Source organism: Chinchilla lanigera, unplaced genomic scaffold, assembly GCF_000276665.1.
Source record: "Chinchilla lanigera isolate Chin_1 unplaced genomic scaffold, ChiLan1.0 scaffold00009, whole genome shotgun sequence".
NCBI classification, from domain to species: domain Eukaryota; kingdom Metazoa; phylum Chordata; class Mammalia; order Rodentia; family Chinchillidae; genus Chinchilla; species Chinchilla lanigera.
This window is the reverse complement of record NW_004955410.1, coordinates 5,685,645-5,713,366: the sequence shown is the minus strand read 5'-3', so window position 1 is coordinate 5,713,366 and position 27,722 is coordinate 5,685,645. Positions and strand designations below refer to the sequence as shown.

The following is a 27,722-nucleotide window of genomic DNA, read 5'->3' as shown; positions in this document are numbered from 1 at the left end:
AGAATTGTTCCCTCCAAACAGTATCGCACTCTAGAATGTGCATTCTTTCTCAAGTTAACAGAATGGCTTCAACCTCACACACAAAAATCAAATGAATTCATCCTTTTTCAGTAATGGTTCGAGATCCAGGCAAATTGTCTAACCTGTTCTTTCTTTGTAACCTTCCCAACAAATATTCCTTCCCTCTTTTCCCATTTTCACTAATTTTCCCTTTGTGTCAGGATTTTTACATTAGACTTCTAGCTTCTTCACGTCCTGATTCTGCAGCGAAATCTGTCCATGTGGGGTTGTTATTCGAGCTATGATTTTGAAATTGGCAGTCTTGGCACCAGCTGGGAACTCATTAGTAGGTGAAATCTCTGGCTCCTCTTAAGAACTCCTGAATCAAAATTTGAATTTTAACGGGATCCCCAAGTAATTGGTGTGCCCATAGAAGTCTGAGAAGTTCTGTTGGACATAATCATGTTACTTCTCTTCTCAGAAGGGCTTCAAAAATTACTCACTTTGACATCGCTGAATGAGAGAGCATTGGTTAAATGTAAATTTACACTGTCTCCACTATTGTTCCCACAAATCACCCATACAGACCTTACAGTGTTGTTTTCCCCCAGCCCCTGAAACATCATTCAACCCTCAGCACTTGTGTTTGTCTAATGTGCTTTACATCTGCCAATGCCCTCTATTCATTGTTTGTAGACATAAATTAGATCCATTATGATGAAAGATGAATTCATGATCCATCTCTTTAGCATCTCTTGATAGTACTTCTTTGATGGATACAAAGGAAAAAATGTTTAGTATCTACAAAAATATTTTATATTAATCTAGTTTATTAAGACTTTTAGCTCATATTTCCAACCTGATACTAACCTTTGATTGGCATTTGTTCTGTCATGTAGTAGAAATCCTTGTACACCATTAGCACCAAGCAATTTCTAAAAATAAGTCTTCCTAGATGTCCTGAAAAGTAAAAGCACTTTCTCCTCATTTATAGTATTTAGTTATACAATAAAGTTGGATAAAATTCCAGAAGATGATGGCTAAACCCTTGTTTACTCAGCACTCCTTTTAATAAGGTAATCAATTTGATATAAATGTCAAAATATTTAAATGGTCATGATTCCACTTATATGGTTATATGTAGAATTAATTTCTAATAAGTACATTTAAAATAATGTGTATAATGATATGTGTTTGAATATATTGCAATATTTGAAGGGAAAATTATTTCCTTAATAAGCCTACAGATAAATATATCTATATGAACTGACAAGATTTAGTAGAAATTAAATTTCATAATTAATGATCATTGTTATTTTTTATTTTACAGAGAAAAGAAAACAAAAGAACAACAAAAGTAAAAGAAAACAATAAAAACAGTACAGAATTGCAAAACAAGATGATAGAAAATTAACAATATTATATTGTTATATAACATATTGTTATCTTCAATTAAGTTGCTCAAATTACCAGATGTAAGAATGCAAGATTGATCAAACAATTAAAGAGAATAAAAAATAATTTTAAAAAACATTAGAAACAATACAGAGCTTCACTAATCAAGATGGTAGGAATTTACCAATGGTTGTTATATTGCATATTGTTGTCTTCAAATTAGTTGTTCAGATTACCAGATATCAGCGTGCAAAATTGGTCAAAAAAGATTTAAGCATTAACTGTCTTTCAATAAACCAATAGACATCAGCAGTTCAATTACTCAGCTATCCCTGTATATACATATATATTTTTCCCATCCTTCTTTTTTTTCTTTCTCCTTTCCCTTATCCCAGTTGTTAATTCCCTTTGAGCTACTTCTTTCCCTTTCACAATATCTATTATACCTTTCAGGTTTTATTTACTCTTTCAAGATCTTACACTGAGGAGACAATATGATGTTTACACATGCCGTCTGCTTTATTTCACTTATGAGTATGGTCTCAAATTGCATCCATTTACCTATAAAAGCCTCAAGTTTATCTTTTTAAATTTTTTTTGTCCTGGGAATCGAACTAAGGACCTTGTGCTTGCCAGGCAGGCGGTGTGCAGCTAAGCTATATTCCTGGCCCCAAGTTTATATTTTGTTATAGCTGAGTAACACTCCATTGTATAAAAATACCACATCTTTTTAATCATCTTCAGTTGATGGGCATTTGGGCTGTTTCCAAGATTTAGCTCTCACAAATTGCGCTTTTACAAACATCAGTGCACATATATCAGTGTGGCAAGACGTTTTCAGTTCTTCTTGAAAAACACCCAGAAGGGAAATAGCTGGGTTGAATAAGACCTCTAATCCTAGTTTTCTGAGGAATCTCCACACTGATTCCCACTGTGGTTGTACCAGTTTACACTCCCACCAGCAGTGGAAAAGGGTTCCTTTTTCCCCACACCCACTACAGCATTATTTTATTGGTTGACTTCTGGACGATGGTCATTCTTTATGGGGTGTGATGGAATCTCGGTGTTGTTTTAATTTTCATTTTTCGAATGACCAATGATGTTGAACATTTTTTCATATATCTATTTGCATTTGCATTTCTTCATATGAGAAGTGTGTATTCATCTGATTATTTGATTGAGTCTTTCGATTTTGGGGGCCTGATTTTTTCTAATTCTTTATATGTTCTAGATAGAAGTCCTTTGTCTGAGGGGCAGTTGGCTAAATTTTTTTCCAATTCATAGGTTTTCTTTTCACCCTATTTTTGATTTCCTTTGATATGCAAAAGCTTTTCCATAACATGAGATCACAGGTGTTGATTCTTTGAAGTATTTCCTGTGCAGTTTGGTTTTTGTTCACGAACTCTCTGCCTACCCACATAGCTTTAAGATTTCTACCTATTTTCTCCTCCAGTAGATATAGTGTTTCTGTTTCAATATATAGAGCTTTGATCCATTTTTACTTTAGTTTAGTGTATGGTGATACACATTGGTCTAATTTTAATCTTCAGCATGTGGAAAGCCAGTTCTTCCAGCACCATTTATTAAAGAGGCTATCTTTCTTCCAGTGAACATGTTTGGCATCTTTGTCAAAGATATGATGGCTGAGTGTGTTTGTAGTTGTGTCTGCATCTTCTAATCTGTTCCACTGATCCTCAGGCCTTTCTTTTTGCCAGTACCATGTCAGTTTTATCACAGCAGCTTTGTAGTATACTTTCAAGTCCAGGGTTTTGATGCTTCCTGCCTTTCCATTGTTACCCAGGATTGCTTTTGCTATTCTAGGTATCTTTTCATTCCAGATGAATTTTAGGAACATTTTCTCTAGATCTGTGAGGTACACTAATGATATTTTAATCAGGATTGCATTGAATCTGTATAACAACTTTGGGAGTAAGGCCACTTTCATAATATTGGTTCCATGAGCAAGGAATGTCTTTGTATTTTCTGAAATCCTCTTCAATCCATTTTTAAAGAGTACTGTAATTTTCACTGTATAGATCTTTCACTTCCTTCATTACATTGATTCCTAAGTATTTCATTTTTTTGTATGTTATTGTGAAATGTGTTGTTTCCCTAATTTCTCTCTTAGTGTGTTAGTTGCTTATGTACTAGAATGCTATTGATTTTTGAGGTTGACTTTTTATCTAGCTACACTACTGAAATCAGTTGTTAATTCTACAAGTCTTTTGGTAGAGTTTTTGGAGTCTTCTCTGTAGACTATCATGTCACCTATGAATAATGTAATTTCACTTCTTCTTTTCCAATCCTTATTCCTTTTATTTCTCTTTCTTGTCTAATTGCTCTGGCTAACGTTTTCAGAAGTATATTGAATAGGAGTGGTGACAGTGGACATCCTTGTCTTGTTCCTGATTTTAAAGTGAGAGCTTTCAGTTTTTGTCCATATAATATGTTGCTGGCTGTTAGTTTGTTACAGATGGCTTTGATCAGATTGAGGTAAAGACAATCTATTCTGATTTTCTGTCAAGTTTTTACTGTAAATGAGTATTGGACTTTTTCAAAAGCTTTTTCTTCATCTATTGAGATGATCTTGTGATTTTTTTCTTTGACTCTGTTGATATGGTGTATTACATCTATTAATTGGTGTATATGGAACCATGCCTGCATTCCTGGGATGAATCCCACTTGAGATTCATAATTTTCTTGATGATTTGCTGAATTCTGTTTGCAAGTATTTTACTGAGGATTTTTGCATCTATGCTCATTACCAAGATTGGTATGTAGTTCTCCTTTTTGGCTTGGTCTTTCTGTGGTCTTGGTATCAGGGTAATATTTGCTTCCAGGAATGAGTTAGGGAGAATTGTTTCCCTTTCAATTTCATTAAAGTGATTGAGAAGAATTGGCATTAAATCTTCTCTAAATTTATTGTAGAGTTCAGTTGTGAGTCCATCAGGAAATGGGCTTTTCTTTGTTGGAAAGTCTTTAATTACATTTTCAATTTCATGGACTGATAGTGGGTTATTTAGAAATTTTATATCTTCTTGATTCAGCTTTAGTAAATCATATATACCTAGCAATCTGTCCACTTTTTCTGTGTTTTCCATCTTGTGAAAGTAAAGATTTTTGAAGTAGATATTAATGATCTTCTGCATTTCTATAGGAATTGTAGTGATTTCACCTTTTTTGTTCCTTATTGCATAACCTTGAGTTTTTTCTTTCCTTTTTCAATAAGATTGTCTAGAGGCTCATAAATTTCATTTATTCTTTCAAAGAACAAACTCTTCAATTCATTAATTCTTTGTATTGTTTTCTTAGTCTCCATTGCATTAATTTTATGCTCTGATCTTTATACTTTCCTGCCTTCTTTGGGCTTTGGGTTTGAGTTGCTCGTCTTTTTCTAGAAGCTTTACATGCAGCATAAGGTATTTTATCTGTGCTTGTTTTGTTTTCCTGATTTGAGAATTCACCACAACAATTTTCCTTCTTTAGACTGCTTTCACTATGTCCCACAGGTTCTGGAAAGTTGTATCTGCATTTTCATTTTATTGTAAATGTTGTTTAATTTCTTCTTTAATTTCATCTGTGCCCACTGGTTGTTCAGGAGGATGTTATTTAATTTCCATGTGTTTATGGAGTTTTTGTGATTTCTTGTCATTAGATTCCAGTTTCATTGCACTATGATCAGATAATAGGCATCAGATATTGTCAATCCCTTTGCATTTACATAAGCATGTTCTATGTGCTGGTATATAGTCTATTTTAGAGAATTTCCACATGCAGGTGAGAAGAATGTGTATTCTGATTTTGTTGCAAGGAACACTCTGTAAGTCCATTTGTTCATAGGTTTGGTTTAGTTCTGTTATTTCCTGGCTGATATTTTGCCTAGTTGATCTATCTGTTTGTGACAATGGGCTGTTAAAGTCCTCCATTGCAATTGTGTAATTGCTTATTTGATTTTTCATGTCTGTTAAAATTTGTCTTATGTAATTGGATACTCCTGTATTTAGTTCATATATATTTATGAATTTATCTTCTCCTCTTGCAGTTTTCCCATAACAAGTATGTAGTGACCTTCTTTATCCTTTTTGATTATTCTTGGTTTGCAGTTCATATTGACCACAAACAGAAAAGCTATCCCCGCTTTTATTTAGATTCTTGTCACATGGAGTATTGTTTTCTATCCTTTGACTTTCAGTTTGTGAATTCTCTTTTATGTTAAATGTGTTTCTTGTATAGCACATATTTTTGGATTTTGTTTCTTAATCCACTCTGCCAGTCTGCTTCTTTTGATTGGTGAAATGAGGCCATTTACATTGATGGCCATAACTGATATGTATTGGCTTATCTTTATGATGTTTTTTTCCCACTGTTGATTCCCTACTTTTCCCCTCTGTTTAAGGTCTTGTTCTGCTTGGAGATTCCTTTCTGTTGTTGTTTTTCAAGTTGTGATCATTTCCCTCTCTAGAATATCTTGCAGTAGCCTTTCTAAGGTTGGTTTGGTAGTCATGAATTTCTTCAATTGTTCTTTGCCATGGAAATATCTTATTTTTCCATTGATTTAGAAAGATAGTTTTGCAGGGTGCATCAATCTGGGTTAGAAGTTGTTTTTTTCAGGACCTAAAATACTTCACTCCAAGCTCTTCTTGATGGTTTGTGTTGAGAAATCCTCCATGATTCTAATGGGCTTTCCTCTATAGGGATTTGTTTCTTTTCTCTAACAGCTTTTAGTATTCTATTCTTTTGCTGAAATTCTTTAATCTTGATTATTATGTATCTGGGTGTAGATTTAATTTGATTATGGCTAATTGGAGTTCTATATGCCTCACTTAGTGTATGTCGGATTCATCTCCCATGCTTGGGAAATTTTCTACTACTACTTCTGCAAATAGTCTTTTCTTGTCACCCATGTTGATTCTTGCTCTTTTGTGGACACCTATCAGTCCTATATTATTTCTCATTGCACCAACTCGCAGCTGCTGAATTGTTATTTCCTGGTTCCTTGTTATTTTTAAGAGAGCTTTCTTTTGAGGACCACTAACTGCAATGCTGTTTTCAAGGTCTGAAAGTGTATCTTCAGTTTAGCTCAAGTTGTTTTGTCAGCTTTCAATAAAATTTTTAATTTTCTGGATATCTCTTTGAGCCAGCTTCTTGCATTCTAATTCTTTCCTATATTGTTTACTCAGTGTTTCCATCATTTTTCTATTCTCTATTTTTTAATCTATGTCTTCCTTAGATATGCTGAGCAATTCTTCCATTATTGTTGTCACTTATTTTTTTACCTAAGAGGTTATTTCTGATCAGATTTCTTCTATGGCCTGATGGAGTTTTTTTTTGTTGTTGTTGTTGTTGTTTTTTATTTATTTATTTTTTTTTTTACTTCAGTTGCTATCATTTCTGAAATTTCAAGTGTGCGACTTCCAAATTCTTCTATATGAATGTTTCCTGTACTTGTTCTGGATGGGCTGGAGGTCTGAGGTTGCATTTTGCTCTTTCATTTTGACATTTTTGAAACTCCTGAAGTTCACTGGAGCTCACTGTCACTCCTGTGATAGTAGGGAAATGGGACACAGCTCACCAGGGCTCCCAAATTTCTCTGGGGCTCAGCATCCTGCCCACAATAGTGATGTGGTAGGGAGCAGGTAATCACGTCTCCTGAAGCCCTCTGGGGCTCAGCATTGCTCCTGTGATAGTGGGGTGTGGGGGCATCTTACCAAGGCTCCCAAAGCTGTCGAAGGATCACCCTTGTTCACAAGATGGTGTGGGTGGGCTTTTCATATCACAGTGATATACGTGCACCTATGTTCATAGCAGCACAATTTGTAATTGCTAAATTGTGGAAGCAACCCAAATGTCCATCCACTGAGGATTGGATAAGAAAATTGTGGTACTTTTATAGAATGGAATAGTACTCAGCTATAAAGAACGATAAACTTGAGACTTTTATAGGTAAATGGTCACAACTACAGACCATACTCACAAGTGAAATAAATCAGACATACATGTGCAAGCACCGCATTGTTTCACTAGTGTAAAACCTGAAAGAGTTAATTTAAACTAGGAGGTATGATAGACATTGTGAAATGATAGGAAAGCACTCAAAGGTAAAGGGCAACTGGGATGTGGGAAAAGAGAAGGGAAAGAAGGAGAAATTTTGTATGTATGTATATACAGGAAAGTTAACATAGTTGTTCTACTGTCCTCTATTTCTTTGCTGAAAGAAACTGTCAATGAGTCCTTGATTGATCAATATTGCATGTCTCTCTCTGTTTTCATGAGAAACCACTTTGAAGACAAAGTTCAAACCACTTTGAAGACAAACGTTTACATATTGTATTACATCAATATGTAATACAACAAGCATTGTTAATTTCCTACCACTTTGTAACTCTCTATTGTCTGTACTGTTCTTTTGCTATTTTGTAAAAGGTTATCTGTCTGTTAATGTTTTCCTCCTTTTATTTTTAAAATAAAAAAAAGAAAAGCATAATCAAACTAGGAAAAAAAAAGATGGTGTGGGTGTGGGGCATAGTTCACCAGGGACCCCAAAGCCGTCTGAGGCTCAGCATCACTCCCACAAGGGTCAAACCTCGTTATTTTAAAATATAAAATTAACCATAATGATTCAACACTTTGTTAGTCACAAGCAAATCATATAATTAGTATTTGAGACAAAGCCTCTTATGAATTAAAAACAAAATTCAACTTCATTTTTAACATCAAGAAGTGCAAGAAAAATTAATATATTCCTTTCACATAAATTCTGTACCATTATTATTCTTAAATTCTTTTGTTTTAAGCAATTATCTATTTAGTTAAATATCATAGAGTTATTTTGTTTTTTGAATTGTTTCAAAATGATGGTATACAGGAAGTAATTATTCTAAATTTTGTGGGATAATAATGAAATCAATTAAAAACATTAATAAATAATTATCTCATACAGTTTCACAACCCTTTGTCTTGGGATGTTGAAACCCTAGAACCCCCTTTTGTCTTTAATACAGCAAGAATTTCTTTTGCATACATTCTGTCTTAATCATGCTATTGCTGTTTGTTTTATATTTTAAGTTGGGTAAGTGCTTGTGACACTAATGTACATGAAGGTGTAGTTTGTTAAGACACCTAAAATAGTATAGGCATAACTCTGGATTGGAAATATGGTGAGTGATGGACCTTTCAGGAATGCACCACCTTGAAAGTGTTGATGAGCTGGTCTCACAGTCAGGTCAAAGAATGAGTCTGACCCACTATCCTTTAAATGGTCCTAGAATTTGGTTAGGTATGCTCATGAGTTATGACTGTGTTGAACTGTCTAAATTTTCCTTTGCTCCCTGATGATCACCACCACTCAATTCCTAGGGGTGAGTCTTGGGGTCCCCAGGCATTGTGGCTATTGGAACTGAGCAGGTATACATCATAATTCCAAGACCTGACATTTTCAATAAGTGAACTTTTTTTCTTTAAAACATAAATACTACCTACAAAAGAATGGATTATGTATTGGTTAGGGTTCTCTAGAGGAACAGAATCAATAGGAAAGGTATGCATAATTATACAAGGAGATTTATTAGGTAGCTTACAGGATCACAGCAGCAGAGTCCACAGTACTAGAAAGCTGAGAATCCAGCATCCACTGAGCTAAGGAATTCAGAAGGTCCAGGACAAGAGGGAGTGAGGATGCGGTGCTGCCAGTCCAAGGCCAAAGCCCCGAGAGCTCAATGAAGCATCAGTTCAATGAGTGAAGACTGAAGACAACAGAGGCTGATGCCCAACAATTACAGTAGCAGATGATATAGCACTGGAGCAGCCAGAACTCTTCAGAGACTGAGACCACATCCTTCTCTCTCTTTCATTCCACCCAAGCCACAGACAAGCTTGTTGGTGCCGCCCACAGCTACGATGGCTCTCCCCTCACCACTGTGCTTTTCCATGCAATTGTCGTCAAGTTGATAAATCACAATTAATGGTCATGGATTGTATTTAATTTTAGATTAGTAGAAGTTACTAGTGCTAAGTAAAGAAACAAGATTTCGGCCTGTGCCTCTGATAAAGTTTTCATGAAGTTTATTTTTGACTAAATTTGAAAGGGATTTTCAGCATTCTGGTGAGTGTGGGATGAAAGCTGCTCAGAAGACAGAGGGAAAATTACAATAAAATAGAAGAAAGTTAAAGGAAGAAACAGTGTAAGAGAGCAATCCACATCCACAGAATGGGGGGGGTCGCTTGTTGTGAATGTGTACACCGCACAAGGCCGGAGGTGGCAATGAGGTATTGAAATTACTCCTTGTGGAGGCTACTGGTGAGTTTGAATGCTGTGGTTGAGATGGACCATAGAAAATTTAAAAATAGTTTCTAAATACTTTCAACAATAATGTTATGGCTTATCCTTTTATTTTTTCAAATTTAAAAGTAAAATTCATTTCAAATCAGAACATAAAAAATACAACATTAGAAGTGGAAATAATTCTATAAACCATATTGGCAATATAATCATTTTATATTTGGAGCAACTAAGATCTGGAAATCTGAAAAATTTGAATGACTCTTTCAAGATCAAAGAGCTGTGCCTATTTGATGTGACTGGACATCCCATAATTACTCTAGTTATGTCATCAATTCCAGCACTGGACTTTAATGTAATCAACTCTATTGAGAAGAGAGCAAAGCCTTTGATTCGTATGGATTGGTTCAAAAGATTGGTTTCAACTATTATGACTTTTCTGCTGTATATAATAATATTGCATTTAAAGTTAGTTTTAGACAAAATTATCACAAATTTATAAAGGGTAAAACATCATCATCTCCTCCCTTTAGTCCTTCTTTTTAGGCTATTGTCACTCAGTATGAGACCTAACTTTTCTACCTTTTGTGATGGATGAGTTTCTGAAAACAAAACCAAATGAAAATACGAACCTGTGGATCCTTCCTAGGAATGACTACACACAGCCCGGGAGGGAGGGTAGGCTTCTGCAGAGACAGGGCTCGAGGGGAGGTGGACATGAACAAGGCTGGCTGACTGCCTCAGGATTCAGAGCCTTAATACCCCAGTTTTGTGTAGATACCAAAGGAGAAAGGGAAAAACTTAAAGGAACACACCTGGAGTAGTACTTAACTATAAAGAGAGATAAACTTGAGGCTTTCATAGGTAATTGGCTACAAATGGAGACCATACTCATAAGTGAAATAAATCAGTCTCACATATGTAAACTTCATATTGTCTCCCTAGTGTCAGAAACTGAAAGAGTAAATAAGATCCGACATGTACAGTAGATGTGAAAGGAAAAGAAACTGCTCAAAAAGGAAGAATGGCTGGGATGAGGGGAAGGAGAAAAGAAAGAAGGGAAAAATATGTATATATATATGTACACAAGAGAGCTAAGATAACTATACTACTAATTTCTATTAGCTTATTGAAAGGAACAGTTAGTGCTTATATTCTCTGATCAATTTTGAATGCCTGTATCTGGTAATCTGAGCAACTACTTTGACAATAACAGGCAATACAATAACCACTGTTAATTTCCTACCATCTTGTTTTGAAATTCTGAGTGAAAGAAAGGAACACATCACCTTACATTTGGGGTGTGTGTGTGTGTGTGTGTGTGTGTGTTGTATGTGTTACTGTGGAGTGAGCCCAGGCCTTCACACTGAGCTACATTACATCTCCAGCCTTTCCTTTTGTTTTTATATTTTGAGGTTAGGGTCTCCCTAGATTGCTAATTTGCCCAGGCCAGCCTTGAATTTATAATTCTCCGGCCTCAGTCTCCCAGAGTGTTGAGATTACAGGCAAGCATCACCACACCCAGCACCTCCCTGTTTCTGTCAAGCTCCAGGACTCCGTGTCAGGCTCGCAGACAGAGAGGCAGACTTCTCTCTGGATTTCTGGCATGCCTTCTAAGACTGACAGCCCTTGTATTCCAACAGCTACGTTATGTGATGCTGCCTTTACTCCTCAATTATGACTTTACCTTAAAGTATTCTATATGTTCCTCCGCAAACCGGGGTATAACTGAGGGGTCTCCCTTTCTCTCTCCAGGATACACTTCTTTGTCCAGCCTGCAACGCAAAGGAAAATACGAGTACTTAATTCCACACAATGTCCACTCCCACTTCCTGGTTCTGACAATTAGGGCCCCGGATCTCTGCCTCTTGGACCCTGAGAAGAGTCATAGATAGAAGTTCTTTCTGATTTAGAATTCAATCTGTTCTCCAGCTCCTGGTAATAGAGGCCTTTTGTTTTTCAAAATAGGTTGCAAAGTCTTCTTTCTTGAGCCTGCCCTTTCTTTACTTAATGTTTCTAAAGCAATATAGGAGAGCCAGGGACCTGCAGGAGACTCCTCCCTGCCCCACATTCAAAGCCTTCGGTGTTTGGAGCTGTGAGTATACCCTTGCCTTTGTCACTCTGATGCAAAGCACTCTCAGCCCTCCTTTCCTCCTAAGCTGCCCTTCCTGTCTTCTGTTCGGTCTAGTCCCCTCCCGGCACTTACTCTTTCTCTGCGTCATGTTCCGAGTGATTTAGTAATTTATGTTGCTCTGTCTTCTACTTTACTAGAACTTTCATTCATGTCCAAGATGCTATAAATTCAGCATTTTGAGTTGTACTTTTACCTTTAGAAGTTGTATCCTCTTAATAGTTACTTTAAGATTATTTTATGTATTGCTATTTCATACAAAAACTCAAAATTGTGTTGTTTCCTTCAGAGGTGGAAGTGCTTTGTTAAGACTTCTCCACTGTCTAAGGCTGCCTGAGTCTAATGGTATCTTGATCCTTCTGGGATTTTTTTCTTTTTTTCTGATATATCTTATTTTCTTTACTACCTGTTCATCTTTGATTCACAGTGCCCTACAGTGCAAATCTTTGTGGAAGTATCATGACATCAGGCTAAACTGCACCTTTTCTTTCCTTTATTTTTGTTTTTAGAAAAAAATAGCATTTGTATCTTTCAGGTTCCCTAAGGCAATTACCTGTTTTTTGAGATCAAAAGGCAGTAGGTATGATAGGTAGAAGAAACAAAAAGGATTAGAAGCAAGGACTGATGAAGAAGAAAACTTGAATGGTGATGATAATTCATAAAATAATAAAGTAGCTCATGTAAAACTATACACATAAGTAATAATTTACATAGTTATTAAATGTATGAGGAAAGGAAGGATATGGAAGGTGATCTAAGTAATCATAGTTCTCTGATCCATGGTGGAAAGTTAATGGGTAACCTTAAAATTCCATGAGGCAGGAAAGTAGGCAGTCTATAAGCAGATTATCTTTAAAAGGTAACGATTAACAGATGGTGCATATCTCTATTGGACCGGTGACATGGAGACTCATGGGGAAAAGGATCATCACTTTTCTTTAGAATTTCCTCTGGGCTACCCAAATCTGGAAGATTTCATTAGTTTAATTAAATCATTCAAATTTATCTAAAAATTAGAAAGGTTAAATTATTTTTAAGATAACCTTTCTTTGTCATGTTATACAAAAATTCAGATACCTGAAGCTGAGAACTGTGAGATATTTATATTATTTTTATAAGTTTGTATTAGTTTTCAGGGGAAATGCCACCCAATAAAGTTAAATACTCAAGAGTCAAATCTTCCAGATGCGTTCCAATGTTGTTATTGTGTATTGGGCTTTAAGTGCACTTAACTATTTGGTTTTTTTTTTTTTTTTTTGGTTTTTCTCCGGTACAAGGAACCGAACTCATGACCTTGCGCTTGCCAGGCAGGCGCTTTGCCGCTGAGCTAAATCTCCAGCCCTTAACTATTTGTTTTTAAGAACAGAGTTTTAAGAATAAAACTCTGCCCAATTTGCAAGCCTATTTCCAGCCCAGTGACTTTCCTACAACTTCCCCCATTCATTGGACATTACTGTACAGAATGGACGTGTTATTATCCAAAAGCGAAAGGGAAAAGAAACTTTCTATTATTAACTACATGGAAAGTTGAGATTGTAATTATTTTTCTTCAAACTGTGTATGTATGTGTGTCCTCATTCGCTGAAGTCTGAAGTGTGTGTAAGATCGTGGGAAGATGGTGTACACCTCCACCAAGTCTGACAGCCGTGCATTTTTAACTTCACACTTCCATAGCTTGTAAAGAGCTTCTTTAAAGCCTCTCTTTTTTCTCTGTTTATCTTTCAAATGCTATTTTACATGCTGTAATGGGTGAAAGACTAGCTCTGTTCTGTTCCCTCATGTGGACTTTCTTCTTCTTTTTCTTTTTTGGTTTTTCTCCAGTACTGGGAACCCAACTCACGACCTTGCACTTGCCAGGCAGGCGCTTTGCTGCTGAGCTAAATCCCCAGCCCCTCTCATGTGGACTTTCAATGTTCACTCTCCACAGTGGTCTTTGGGACAATGATATGGTCTATCTTTGGCAGAGAACAATGCATATAAATTTTTGCTGCTATTTCCTTGTGTGTAATATGAGAATAATTGTTATATTTCTAATATTTTAAAAATATGTATTCACTATTTCTAATATGGACACAGTAGGTCCTAATTCACCTGGAACCCCCAAAAGCATCTATTAGTGCTCTAAATTACCAGTTCAGTTTTAATGGACCTCCAAACACTGGCTTGTTACAGCACAGAGAGTGACAGGGACACATGTTCCATGGAAATTCGATTACTCAGGAGGGTATAAGTAAAACCTGCTTTCATTAATACCTTTTACAAACACCTGCCTCAAGACACTAGACTAAAACATCAACGTGAGTTTAAATGTGTTGAAAAATGTTTTGCTTCGTTGCTGGTAGAGGAATATATTTAACAAAATATTCCTCCTTTGCAGTACTGTTATTTTACCTCCAGGTAGCAGCCTGAGAATAAAGCAATGTTCTTCTGCCTGGTAAATCACAGCATCCATCTCTACTGGTGGGTGAGGGTAAACATACGGTAATCACAACTCACAGTTTGCTTATTCCAGAGCTGCACATCAAGCACCCTAATGATGTCTTGCTGTTTTGTTAGTTTGTTTTCTCTCGGCACGGTATTTCCCAGTGCAGCATGTCTGCAGATCCTGAGCACATTTGGGGTCTTTGAGAGGCAGACTCATTTTCCTCCTCAAAGTGGCTGCCAAAGGCAGAGACCTGGTCTGGAGCCAGTTGCTTCTTTCCCTGCATTTCTGATTTTTTTTCTGTGGAGCCCTGAATTCTGCAAATCCAAATGCAAAAGTGTAAAAGTGTCACCAGGAGCATGCTGCTCTAGCATAAGGATCACACACCCTTATTTTTTAAACTAAAATTTTGAAGAAAAATATAGGTTCTGCATATCAAAATACACACACTCCAAGTTATAGAGTGGAGGCTACGTAGGCAGATGCAAGCTTTCAAATTGACAGTTTATAAAGATAAATAATAAATGGAAATTAATGGAAAAGCATTACTCTTAATAAAGACACTGATGTATTTGTGGAAGTATCATCCATACTTCATGAACTTAGTAAGTCTGAAATAGTAGGCACTTAATTGAGATAAACGTCCTGTTGTCTCACAGTATCTGTATTTCTTTCTTTGGTTGTTGATGCTGTGATGTAAATCAAGAGCTTAAATAGAAGGGAACACTATTTGTAGGTATGAGAGGCACTAAATTATTCTGAATATGTCACACAAAATTTATTTTTCTGGGAATGATTTCAGTTTTTACTTCTAAGATATTACCTCTAGAAACCTAATACAAAGATGAAATACAATAACAATTCCTAAATTTTGAAGCAATGGCTACCACAAACGATTTTGATGTGAAAGTCTTCATTACAGTGTTCCATAAAAATCTTATCAAATGACAGGTATTATCAGAAATGAAATGGACTATGAGTCATCTATGTTTAATGCCCAAAATAAATTACAAATTTAATTTCAGCTTCAGAAGCCACATTCTAGATAGGTCCTGAGGAGGTTCTTTTTGTTTTTCAAAAATGCAATTATTTGCTCACTAACAAAGTATGTAGTTTGTAATGTAAAGAAATGTGTCTTACTGATGCAATCCTTGTTTTTAGGACTAGACATGGGTATGATGTGAAAAATAATCCACTGTTTCTTTTTTTTTTTTTTGGTTTTTCTCCGGTACCAGGAACCGAACTCACGACCTTGCGCTTGCCAGGCAGGCGAATAATCCACTGTTTCAAAGGCAGCGATTCTGAGGAGGAACTTCCATTTGCCTGTGTTGTCAATGATGAGAACTTAGCCTCCTGAGAGCCGTATGTTCATCTGCCATTCTTTCTGCCTGTCACAAGGCACAGCTTTCACTGTGCCATTTGGTAGGGAAGGGACAGCAATCAAAACAAAATCCAGTTCAAAGACCTCCAAACTACACATCCACTTGGAAAAGAAAATGTTGCTTTAGGTCTTTTAAAGGTTTTACTGACTTCTGCTCTGTTTGATTCATTAATGTAATTTTTCATATTTTTGGATGCCTACTTTATTGAAATCTTGTTTGTGCTAAGGGTCAGATCGCTCTACACAGAAACATGTTTTGGAGTCTATTCAAAAGTGGTAACATCTTCTTGCCTTCTGAGGAAAGGATTAAATTGTTCTGTCCCAAAGAGTTATTTTGCCAGTAGAGCGAAATAATCTCAAAACCCAAAATAACCATAAAATCTTTATACGTTTTTGTAACCTGAATGTTAAAAAAAAAACAACTTCCATGTTTTTAGAGAGGAATGGATGTAAAATTTGGAGAATAGTTGTACACAGTGTATCTGGAATTTGTCTGATGAGTTCTGGGCAGGCCACAGTTCCAGTGTGGCCTGAGAAAGGTAAAGTGCTGGCAACATCCACATTTCTACTGGCAGAAAGCACAGAACCCAGGGCCTCACAAAAAAGGAGAGAAGTTATGAGTGGTGGTGTGTGCCTGCAATCCCAGCACTCTGGAAGGGTGAGGCAGGAGGATTGAACATTGAAATCTAGCCAGAGTGATTTAGTGACTTAGCAAGAACCTGTCTCAAAATATACAAATAAAAAAATGGCTCAAGATGCAGCTCAATCCTCAGTACTATACTTTTGAAAAAGGGAAGGAAGAAATCTGAAAAGGAAAAAGTACAGAAAAAATCAAGTTACATATGTAAGCTTTCCTGATCCCTGGCTCACTATCTGTCTCCTGCAGATTTGGGGACTACTTAAAGCATTTTGCAGATAAGATTAAGTGGAAGAAATGGAAATTTGATTCAGTGCCTCAAATAGACAAGAAGTAGATTATCATTTGAGTGTAAATGACCTAACTTTTGCTCAAAAAAAAAAAATCACTAACAGGAATATTCTCGGAGATAGAAACTCAACAATGTCTCTATAACAATGTCCAAGATGCAATCTAAGATTATGCAAGTAAAAAAATCAAGAAGATATAGCTTATCATTAAAGAGAAATAGGTCAGTTTCAAGATGCTCCACACGTTAGGTTGTCTGGAAAGAGACTTATATGGAAATACAAATGACCTGGAATAGCCAAAGCAATTGTTTTTAAGTGTAAAGTTGAAGACTTGTACTAAACTTGTTCAGTTTTTGTTTTTGCTTTTTTGACAGAGTCTCACTATGTATTCCAGACTGGCCTTAAACTTGTTATGTAACCTAGGCTGGTCTCAAACTCACAACCCTCCTACCTCACCCTCCTGAGTGCTAGAGTCACAGTTAGGGTCTCCATGCCCAATTATACTGCCTGATTTACAGTCTCTTTGCAAAGATACTCTAGCCAAGAGAGTATAGTATTTTTTAAAGAATGGTCATAAAAATTATTAAAAATTATTAAAACAGATAAGAGTCAAAAACTGACCAATTGACTTACAATCACCTGAATTTTGAGAAAGTTTTCAAGGCCATGGAATGCAGAAAAGGAAGTCTTTTGCAAAATTGGTGCTACAAAGACCAGGTAGCTGTATGGGACAGAAAACAGACATCATCCTTACCTCCTGCCGTGTACCGACATTAACTTGAAATAGAATAAGTCAATAAGTTAACAGACTAGTTCTCATGCATAAATTAAAAGAATAGTAATGCTGAAAGAAAAAATACTAGAGTAAGCTATTAGTATGATCTTGAAAAAGGTAAAGATTTTTCAGATGAGACGTATAAAGCAAATTAAAATGATGAGTTAGATTTTAGGGAAGTTACTCTTTTGTTATTCTTTCTCAGAACACACCATTTAAGAAAGGGAAAGGCCAGCACTGAGAGGGACTGTATCTTCAACACGTGTAACCAACACAGCATTTATGTGCAGAATACATAAGAAGTCCTACACCATGACAATAATAGACAAATGAGTTGTACAGTTTTCAAATTAAATCCAGTAAAAAGCTATACAAAATATTTGAACCTGTGCCTTACAGAAATATTCCTCATAAAGAAGCAAATGAAAAACTGCAAATATTAGTTGTTGAAAAAGTGCTATTGAGACAAAAAAATGAAATGTATGACTGTACCCATTAGAATTTGTGGGTGAGGAGACCATGGTTGGATGGAGTGAATGGGTGAAGATGCCATATATATATTATATGTGTATATATATATGTACACACACACATATGTATATATAAAATGTACTATTAACCCATGATGAATATATTCATTATGTATTGCAAATAATAATAACAAATGTTTTAAAATTAATTTTAACAAGAACTAATGACAGTGGTTGAAAATTCCAAGTGTTTGTGAGGTTGTAGATTAACTGAAACTTTCATGCACTGATGAACGAAATGTGAGATGACCCAACTACTGTAGAAAACTGTCATCAATATTCTTACATATTCAACATACATCTACCAACAAACCCAGTTACTCCATGCTAGGTATTTATCCGAGATAGATGATAATATTCACCCACACAAAAGATTTTTTGCAAATATTCATAGAAAGTGTATTCAAAACAATGTATCAATACTTCAAAAAAAAAACCCCAATTACCCATCAATAGATGTATGGATAAACAAGATGTAGGTATTTTTACAATTGAACATTGCTTGATCTAAAAATGAATGGATACTGATCCACAGTCACGTGTACTGCTCGACTCTCTACCTCACTGGGAGGAGGGAACCTTTGGCAGCAGTTCATATCATTTGATTAATTCCACGCATATAAAATCTTGAAAATGCAAACTTAGAGTAACTGCTGCAGGTATCACTGCTGGCGTGTGGCCAAGTGTGGAGGGAGGAGAGACTCACTCTACAAGGGTTTAAGAAAACTTGGAGAGATGACAGAGGCTCGTGCTTGGGCACATGTGTCACGGTTCGCCACACTGAACACACTAGGTGCACTCAGCCTCTTCTCCGTGAATGCAGCTCAACAAATCTGATCAACAACAGTCTTGTCAATGGAACTGTGATGTGAACTATGTTTGACTCCTCTTTACAATAAGACATGTCGGCCAGTACTTACTGTAGTAGCCACCCTATTAAAACATGACTGTTTTGGTTGTATGGATCCCTTAATCACGTTGTACACTCTGACCCTCAAAATCAGTAACATTTTTATCTTTCTGCTCCTTTTTTGCTCTATTAACTTGATCATTAAGTGAAGTCAAGTAACTGTAAGACTGATTCCTCAATATATAGGAGGAAATTCATATAAAATAATCAAATATGGTATAATTTGACACTCATCAATTTTATTGTATATATTCAAAGTCTGCAAATAATATTTTGATATGCACATACATGGCAAAATGATTAGTGCAATCAAGGAAGTTGACATATTTTCCATAAAGTAGTATACTTTATGTCCTATTGCAGTAAAGGATGTTTTAAATTTCTGTGATTATATGTAACATTGGGTATGGAATGCTAACTGATATAATTTTATATTTAATGACTTTCAAGTATTTATACTTGGCTTTAATATAAACACATAGTAATACCTGAAAAATGAACACTACTATCCCTTTATCTTTCCCACAAGAATATTAATTGTTCTCAGTCTTATGAATAAAGACATGGGGTTCCAGTTCACATCTCCCATATCTTTCTATGAATCATTTCTTAGGCTGACCCTTAAAAATGAGAAGTATGTTAATGCCTTTCTGCTATTTGAATCCAGGAGTTTTCATTTTGTATTAAAAGTTAGCAGTATATTTTATTTTCTTTGATATAGTAAGTTTTGAACTTAGTAGAAAAAGGTTCTATAAAGTTGAATTTGAAAGTAAAACATTCACACACACACACACACACACACACACACACTCACACACACATATATTATGAGTTCCTTGAGAGAGGAATGCACTCAGTGTCTCTGATCTGGGTATTTATGTTTATCAGTGATTGCACTTCTGTGAAATAAATAAATTAATTAATTAATCAAACCTATCCCCTAGAGTTTTTCTAGGAACACAAACAAGAAATATTGATGAGATTCATATTGAAATGCAAAGAGCTTCAATTTTGAGCCCAATATGCCTAGGCTTAAGACATGCTTTCCTAAAGGGCAGGTTTGAAGTGACAGAGCTGTCAGTACCCTCATCAGACCATTACACATTGTATGCACACCCTGAAATGCTGCATTCTACCCCAGCAGTGTGTGCAACTTCTATGTGTCAATATAAGCACATGTATTCATAAGTTCAAACAAAACTGTTAATGGTATCTAGTCCGAGGTACTTAGTCTCTCTGCTGTTTTTACTCCTTAGTAAATGGGGCTGCTCCTTGCTAAATCACTCATTTGAGTGAGAATTAGGGATAATGTGGTTTGAAACCAAAGCACCGTGGTGGAAACAACATAGATGTCAATTCTGATAGTTATTATAGACTGTGAGCTAAGATGTAGCAATCATTAGTATTTCATTAGTTTTTCCCAAATCAATTTTTAAATACCGCTGCAGACAGGAAGGCAACTCCAAGTAGCTCAGGAAGCCAAGGAGCTGTATCTGCAGCCTCAAGGGTGCTGTTCCCCGCACAGCCCTGTCCCTGCCTCCTGCTCCGCTGCCCTTGATCTCCCGGCATTTGCCAGCTACAATCCCCCTCTCACCAGTGAATTCTCACTTCTACTGACAAATTCTTTGCTATATTTGATGGCAGACAAAATAAATTTCATGAAATTACTAATTCTACATTTTTGCTGATTAGTTTCCAAATCTACAGCTGTGAAGAAGGGGCTGGGTCTTTAATTTCTGCTCCTTAGCATGCATTTCAGGGTATCTGATGAGCATTTATGTACAGCTTTCTCTTGACCTCACTGCATTGGAAGAAAAGAAAGTGGCCCTGGGTTGTCTGAGGAAATGCAGCTATACAGTTCCTGTTACACAGGAAGATTCAAAATGTTAAACCGAGGGTAACATTTACTACAGAAGTAGGATTCCACATGTACCTTATGTACCACTTAAAAATATAACACATAAATTGCAATAAGAGTAGTGATAAACTCCTATTTATTTGTATTTTGTGATGTAGAAATTATATAATGTTCACTTGATAACAAAGAGGGAAATATGTAGGAAAAATAGTTTGCTTGTCACTGTTTGACTCACACGGTACAGTGGCTCTCACGTAAATCACTTAGAGAAGTACAGAAAAGCAAAAATGAAGTGATCAAATAAGTCTGAGAATTAATGAATTAAATACAATTTAAAAGTTTTCTTTACTACAGAAACTTTGGGAGTAAAATTTACCATCTTTCCCAAAGTATTATGATATGTATATGGATGAACACTATATGAACTACTGGAAAGATACTTTATTTTCTCTGCTGTCTCCTAAAATGAACCAGAAAAATCATAATACAAAAGTGAGCATTAAACCACTAGGCAAGCTATACCCTGGAGAAACACAGAGAGAAGAGGTAGGGAGTTTGTTGGAACTGCATAAAATACATAAATGTATACCAGAGGTGGGGAAAATTTGACTAGATTAAAATCAGACCACTTCTATAACAGAAGCTTGATTCAAACACACCCTTATATGTTCATGTAGCAAACTAGTTTAAATTCAACAGAATTCATTAGGTTTTATTGATGCTATCTTTTGGAAAAGTGGCAAAAATAAAACTCAAGGTATGAAGACGCTATTAACTCTTTAAAGTATTTGATTTTATGGTCTTAATTAGATATATTTTAAACATTTTATAGAAATTTTTAAAAGTAAATGGGAAATCAAAAATGATCCCAAGTCATACATTAGTTTGGTGTTATAAGCACTCCAAAAAGTATTTAACATGATTCTAAAACAGTATTTTAACTGGTATTATTTGCTTGGGGTATGCTTAAAGGGTAAGCCTGAAACATCAAGGACATTTAAAACAGAATTACATAATGCTACTGTTAGTAAAAATGCTGGTATTGAATGACTATATTAAGATATATAATATAGGTAAAATTAAAATGATATAATAAATATTTTAAGAATAAGAAAAGAGATCTACAAATATATCAAAAAATAGTATAAAATCTCAGTCACATTTCTTCGATTTAGAAACATCAGTATAGTCTCCTGTTAGCCTTTCCTTTAAAACAGCGTACCTTTCCTAGTTCTATTATTCATGGAGAAGACACAAAAGCGGTGGTAACTCAGGGACAATTAGGCTCCAGGGCCAGTGTCTTCACGTGCACACACTATTCCTCACTAGCACTAACCACGCTCTTTTGAGAAATAGTTCTCTGCTCATAGGGGGGAAGGAAATACAGAAGATGAATATAAAACATCTTGTCCAAGAAAATCAACATGTCATCAAATACTACTGCATGAGATCAAATCCAGAGGTCACAGAAGTTGACTTGAAGCAACTGTCAACAGCCAAACTTAAGACAATTGGGGCATCAGTAAGGATAATGATTGCACTGTTAAAGGAAATATATTTTTAAAATCCATGCATTCATAATACAGTTATAAAATTCTTATGGAATTTTATAATGGATAGTTTATAAAATTCTCTGGATAGATTCACCTGGCTTGTGGGAAACATTCATGGCTTGTGACTATCACTGTAGGATCATTTTTAATTTATTATTTAATTTATTATTTTTTTCCTACATATAATCCTTGCTAGGGAGTCATGCCATGTTCATCCTGCAAGTTGGCAAATAAAAGGGGAAAATAAATTCTATTTTATAATATAAAGTGTTTCAGTGTCGTCAAATACTTGCAGAGGTTAATTTCCACTGTAGAAGACATCACACTAACAAATCTAAAATGATGATAAAACTTATAAAATCATCATTTTATAAGTTTGAATTAAATAATGAGTCTAGATAATAGTTCTCATTAGATGCAATAAAAAGTATATGAAATTTTGCTAGTGCTACTTATACTAGATGGATTAGCTGAAAATATAGATATACACTAAGAAAACCAGACCCTATGCACTCTTGTAATATTTGAAAATATTTCATATCACATACTCATCATTCCCGCCAAAATTTAAACCTGAATCTGGAAGATTCTAGATTTAGTTTCAAGAAATATAAAGGAATGAAAATCATATTAAATAATGTCAAAAGGAGAAGTTAGTCAAATATCAGCTGTGGGAAATGCTACAAATTTATTAGCACCATTTCTTGAATAAACAAAGACCTTGTATTAAAAAAATGTGCATATATGTGTGTGAGAACTGTTATAGTGTTGTAGAAGGAAAGATATTTTGGAGACATATCTAGAAAATTCCCAAATATCTGGAAACTAAATAAAATATTTCTGTCATTCATAAGTCAAAAACATATCAAAGGGAATGTGAAAGCTGATATCAACACAGATTCAACAGGCGGTTTAAAAATGAAAGATTATAAAAATTTTATGACAATACCTTTGACAAGTTAAATGAAACGGATAGATTTCTGGAAAGACACAAAAACAATCAGTCAAAACAACTAGATAATATAAATAGTACACATGATGGTTAAAGAAACTACAATGTGACTTTTAATCCTTCTCACCAAGACAGCTTCAGGCAGGGCTGGCTAATTGTTTCATTCTTCTAAATATCTAAAGAAGAAATAATACTGATTTTACATAAATTCTTCCAGGAAATAGAACACAAGGTTTACTTCAACATTTAAAGCAGAAATGAGTTCCTATCCAGAAACAGAAGGTTGGATTGCAGGGATAAGAGCAACAAACAGCTTTTCCTTAAGGCCATGAAGGAATTCATGAAAAATGATACAACAGAACAAAACAAAAGAGACCAACAGACCATAACTCTTCCAAAGGGGAAGCAAAATTTTCCACAGCCAGAGTGGCAGGCAGGGCAGGGGCAGGTCTCCGAGACGGCCAGCACACTCTGTCCGAGCGTCAGGACTCCTCTAAGACGGCAGTGACCAGAACAACCCAAGCATACGCCTGTTAACCTCTGCATAGCCAGCTTAACTCACTGACAGTCTAACAGGCTTCCAAAAAGGTAATAATTAACAGCAGAAAACTGATGGTAGAAAAACAAGCAGGAAAGAAGACTCACTCAGGTAAAACCAGTGGGAAAACAGGACAATGCTGGGCTAACCATGACCCAAAAATACACTGGCAAACTGCCCCCATCTTAAACAACAGGGTGTTTTTAAAAATTGAAAACTTGTAGTGCAAAGAGGGTAACCATAGCAACAAGAAATATTAAAAACAACCCAATTTATACCAAGATTAACTCAAAACCACACTAAAAACCTACCAAAAGGAAAAAAAAAATTGAATACCTCAGTCTACATTGTTTTAATAAAGAATGACAATTTGCTAAGAAAAATGTGTGAAGGATACAAAAAGAGAAGGAAGAAGAATAAGAACTCTGAGATAAAATAATCATCAAAACTAAATTCAGATAGAATTCTCTCAGAGCCTTGTGTAAGTGTGAGATCAATGTACGACCACAACCAAGGGGGAGAAGAAGAAATGGGGCTTGGAGTGCCGAAGATGCCTTATACTCTAGGGAGAGTGTTAGGATATTATCTGAACGCACATTCTGACTAAGCAAACTTTACAACAACCATTTATATTTTTAAAAAAGAGGTACAAATATTAAGGCAATAGTAAAAAAGAAATGAAATCTTAAGTATACTCAGCTAGCATAAGAGAAGCCAGACAGGGCAAATTATAAAATAATAGATGAAACAAACAGGAAAAAGTAAGATTTGAATGCAGTTGTATGGATGATTATTCTAAACTCTACTGCTGTGGGTGCATCAGTTGAAGAGCTGGTGAGAGCTGATAAAAACGAGGCACAGCCATTGTGCTACCTGCTTCTCAGAGATGTTTGTTGGCAGAATGTGAAATTTCAAGAAAATAAGAGATGGGTCAAAAATCATTCCAGGAAAACTCAAAGCACTTGTTTTTCTAAAATTATTTCCATCATGTTTCCATTCAGAACATACCATATTTTATCAGAGATTATTTAAATTTTTGTAGTTTTCAGATAAAGTTGATTAGGAAATATGTCTGAACTGCATAATTATTGAAATTCCAATAAAAACTATTAGTCACATGGGAAATTGGATTTTACTTATGTTTTGAGCTAAAATGTGCATATCGGTAGGATTTGCTGTACCTTGTAATTTCTCTGCACTGATCCAGTCCTATATAGAAACCATAGTCCAGCCAATTGCTGGCTTTGTGACCTGTTCTTGACTTAACCCTGCCTCAAACTCAATTTTCTCACTGATATCATATCTCAAGAGTCTCAGTTAGATTGACTGAATAACGTAATTTTACATGGTCCCAAATTTTTAAATTCTGTTCTTTCATGTCTTGGTAATAGTGCTACCTGTTTGGGTGATAGCTTTACAATGAGAAATGTTGCTTTTATCCTTGTTGGTCTTCTTAGGATGCAATTTGGCAGCAATGTATGAGCAACATCAGATTACTAAAGTCTCTTGTATTTTTCCTGTGCTACCTAAATCAAACTGATACCAAGGTCATAATTCCAGGGCCAGGATAGACTATTTTATCAGTCATCAGAGTAATAGTTGTACTGTTTAGTTATTGATAAGTAAGAGAATCCTCAGATCCAGTGCTTACCTGATAGAGATAAGAGAAAGCCGTTTTATAGCTATATTCTCCTTGCATTTAAACTTCTCTGTAACCAATTTTTCTCCTTAATATCTATTTCATTTTATCTGTAAAACTGACTGTTTTTCATTACTTTGCCTGTGTGTCCTTAAAGATAATTTAAACTATATATAGTTGCCATTATACAACTGGCTAGAAAAGGGAAACCAGTGAATTTTCTTTTTCATTTCTGTAAATGATATAATTCATCCTTTAAACTGAATTATTTAGATGAATCTTTTTCACAATAGGGCAAGTATTCCTATTGTTTTGAAAGTGTTAGGTAAAGCAGTTGAGTATATTTAAGGAAATTTTTAAAATGCTGAGCCTAAATAAAATATGAATTAAAATAAATATTATGTAGGAAATTCTGTAGTATTATTTTCTTTCAAATTATGTGAAATATGTTAAGAAATAACATAAAATAACCATTATACTGTACAAGTTAGGTATAATTATTTGAAATAAGGTTTCATTTTCTAAGTGTATATAAAAGTGTTGCTGTGTTTTATTGTCTGTAGAATTTCTGCATCACTTCTCAAAGTCATAGGATGGAGATATTCATGTTATATTCACTCACATATATTGCACATAATTTCGTATCTCTTATGCAGGAAATATTCTTAAAACTAATTTTTGAACATTACAAATTAACTTAATCTTTTTATGTGTTTGATTTTTCAATATAGTTAACAAATCTATAAATGAGTGACAGATACTTATAAAAGATATATAAAAACCTTGGTAGATAAGAGAGATATATTCGATGAGGCATTATAAGCTTCAGTCTTTTTCTTTTTTCGTCTTTTTTTGAGGCAGGGTTTCACTGTGCAGTTCTGGCTGGCTTTGAACTTATCTTGCAGCCTAGGCTGGCCTCAAACTCGCAGTGATCCTTCCGCCTCAGCCTCCTGAGAGCTGGGATTGCAGGCGTGCGCCACCACACACGGCACCTTCCGTCATTTTAAGAACACACACACATACACACACACACACACACACACACACACACAGAATATTTGTATATGCATGTTACAGAAAGTTTTGGGATTTATTTCTGTTTTTTAAGCCATGATTTACAATTTATATAAAAGTACCAGACACTCTGGAATGTACTTTATTTATTCGCTCAATCCTCACAGAAAACTCTTTGATGGACATTGTTACTATTATTGTTGTTGTTGTTGTACAGAGAGAACTGAGCTGAAGTCTGAAGCAACTCATACAAGTCAGAGGAATAAGTGCACATCCAATATTTGATCAAATACTGGATTCCTTCTGGAATAAAAGAATATAAAATGAATTCCCCTACTTATATTGCTTCACTTAAATATGAACTATGCATTTTTATGTTTTGTAATTACATAGATTTCATACCTACCTATACATATGGGATGACATTAGTAAAAGTTTTAGCTAATAAATCATTTCAGATTCCTGACCTGAAATTGTATGGAAGGGAATATTCATATTCCCTCCACACACCGTGTGAACTCAGCACACAGAGTAGCCGTGTGTAAGGTGGTACGGCGGGAGTAGGCAAAGCTCCCCAAACACCTAACTCGTAAAGATAAATGAGAGAGGTCGCCAGAGGTGCAACAGAGAGAAGACAGATAAAGACTTTCTAAGTTAAAGAACCAGGGGATATCTAAGAGTGGACATTGAAAAATTGGTTAATAAATAACCACTCTTACCAAGGCCCTTGATATTGTTTTGAGACAAAGCTGGCTTTTCAAGTAAACCTCTCCACAGCCAGGGTTAAGAAACATTACCTCAAAAGTACAAATTTTCCTTCAGCCAGTCAGTCAGGGAGGCTTCTGAGGCGTTCCCTTCAGAGGCAGTGAAACTTCCTCCTCAACCATGATGCCTTAGGCCCCAGTAATGGACACTGTAAAAGTCAGTCCAGGTAGGAAGCCCCGACCCTGGCCTCTACCTGTAGGAGTCTGCTGTTCAGTGCTCCACGTGTACCCCAGTGTCACTTCAGAACAGGACGTGCAAATCCGTGCTCCTCACACCTGTGGCTCCACTCATCCCCAGTCTGCTAGAAGTTCTAATAAGTAGAAAGAAACACCATTTTTCTTAAAGCTGACATTAAGTTATCCACATGTAGAAACGCCCTCAGTCTTACAGTGTGGTATTCTAAATACTAACACATTCTCTCTGACATCCAACTTAATTTAGGTTACGGTTTAAAAAATCAGGCTAATCTTTAAATATAGTTTATTTGACCACACACATTTAATTGACTTTCTCTTTCAAAGTGGGTGGCTTGTAGTCTTATAATAGAGCTTTTTTAAAAAGCCATATCTTCAGAATTTTTTTAGCTGAAGAAAACATACAGGTTGATGTACAGGTACTTAGTATTAGCAAATAATGAAATACTAACCTAAGGTC

General features: G+C 35.5%; 1 long non-coding RNA gene across 1 annotated transcript; it reads right to left on the bottom strand.

The window, feature by feature from the left end:
• Positions 1–890: 890 nt before the first annotated feature.
• LOC106147767 lies at positions 891–23,592 on the bottom strand. Its single transcript, XR_001232713.1, has 3 exons — positions 23,497–23,592; positions 11,361–11,448; positions 891–960 (listed from the first exon to the last, which is right to left on the bottom strand). It is a non-coding gene; the product is annotated as an uncharacterized LOC106147767 (long non-coding RNA).
• Between the last annotated feature and the right edge of the window lie 4,130 nt (positions 23,593–27,722).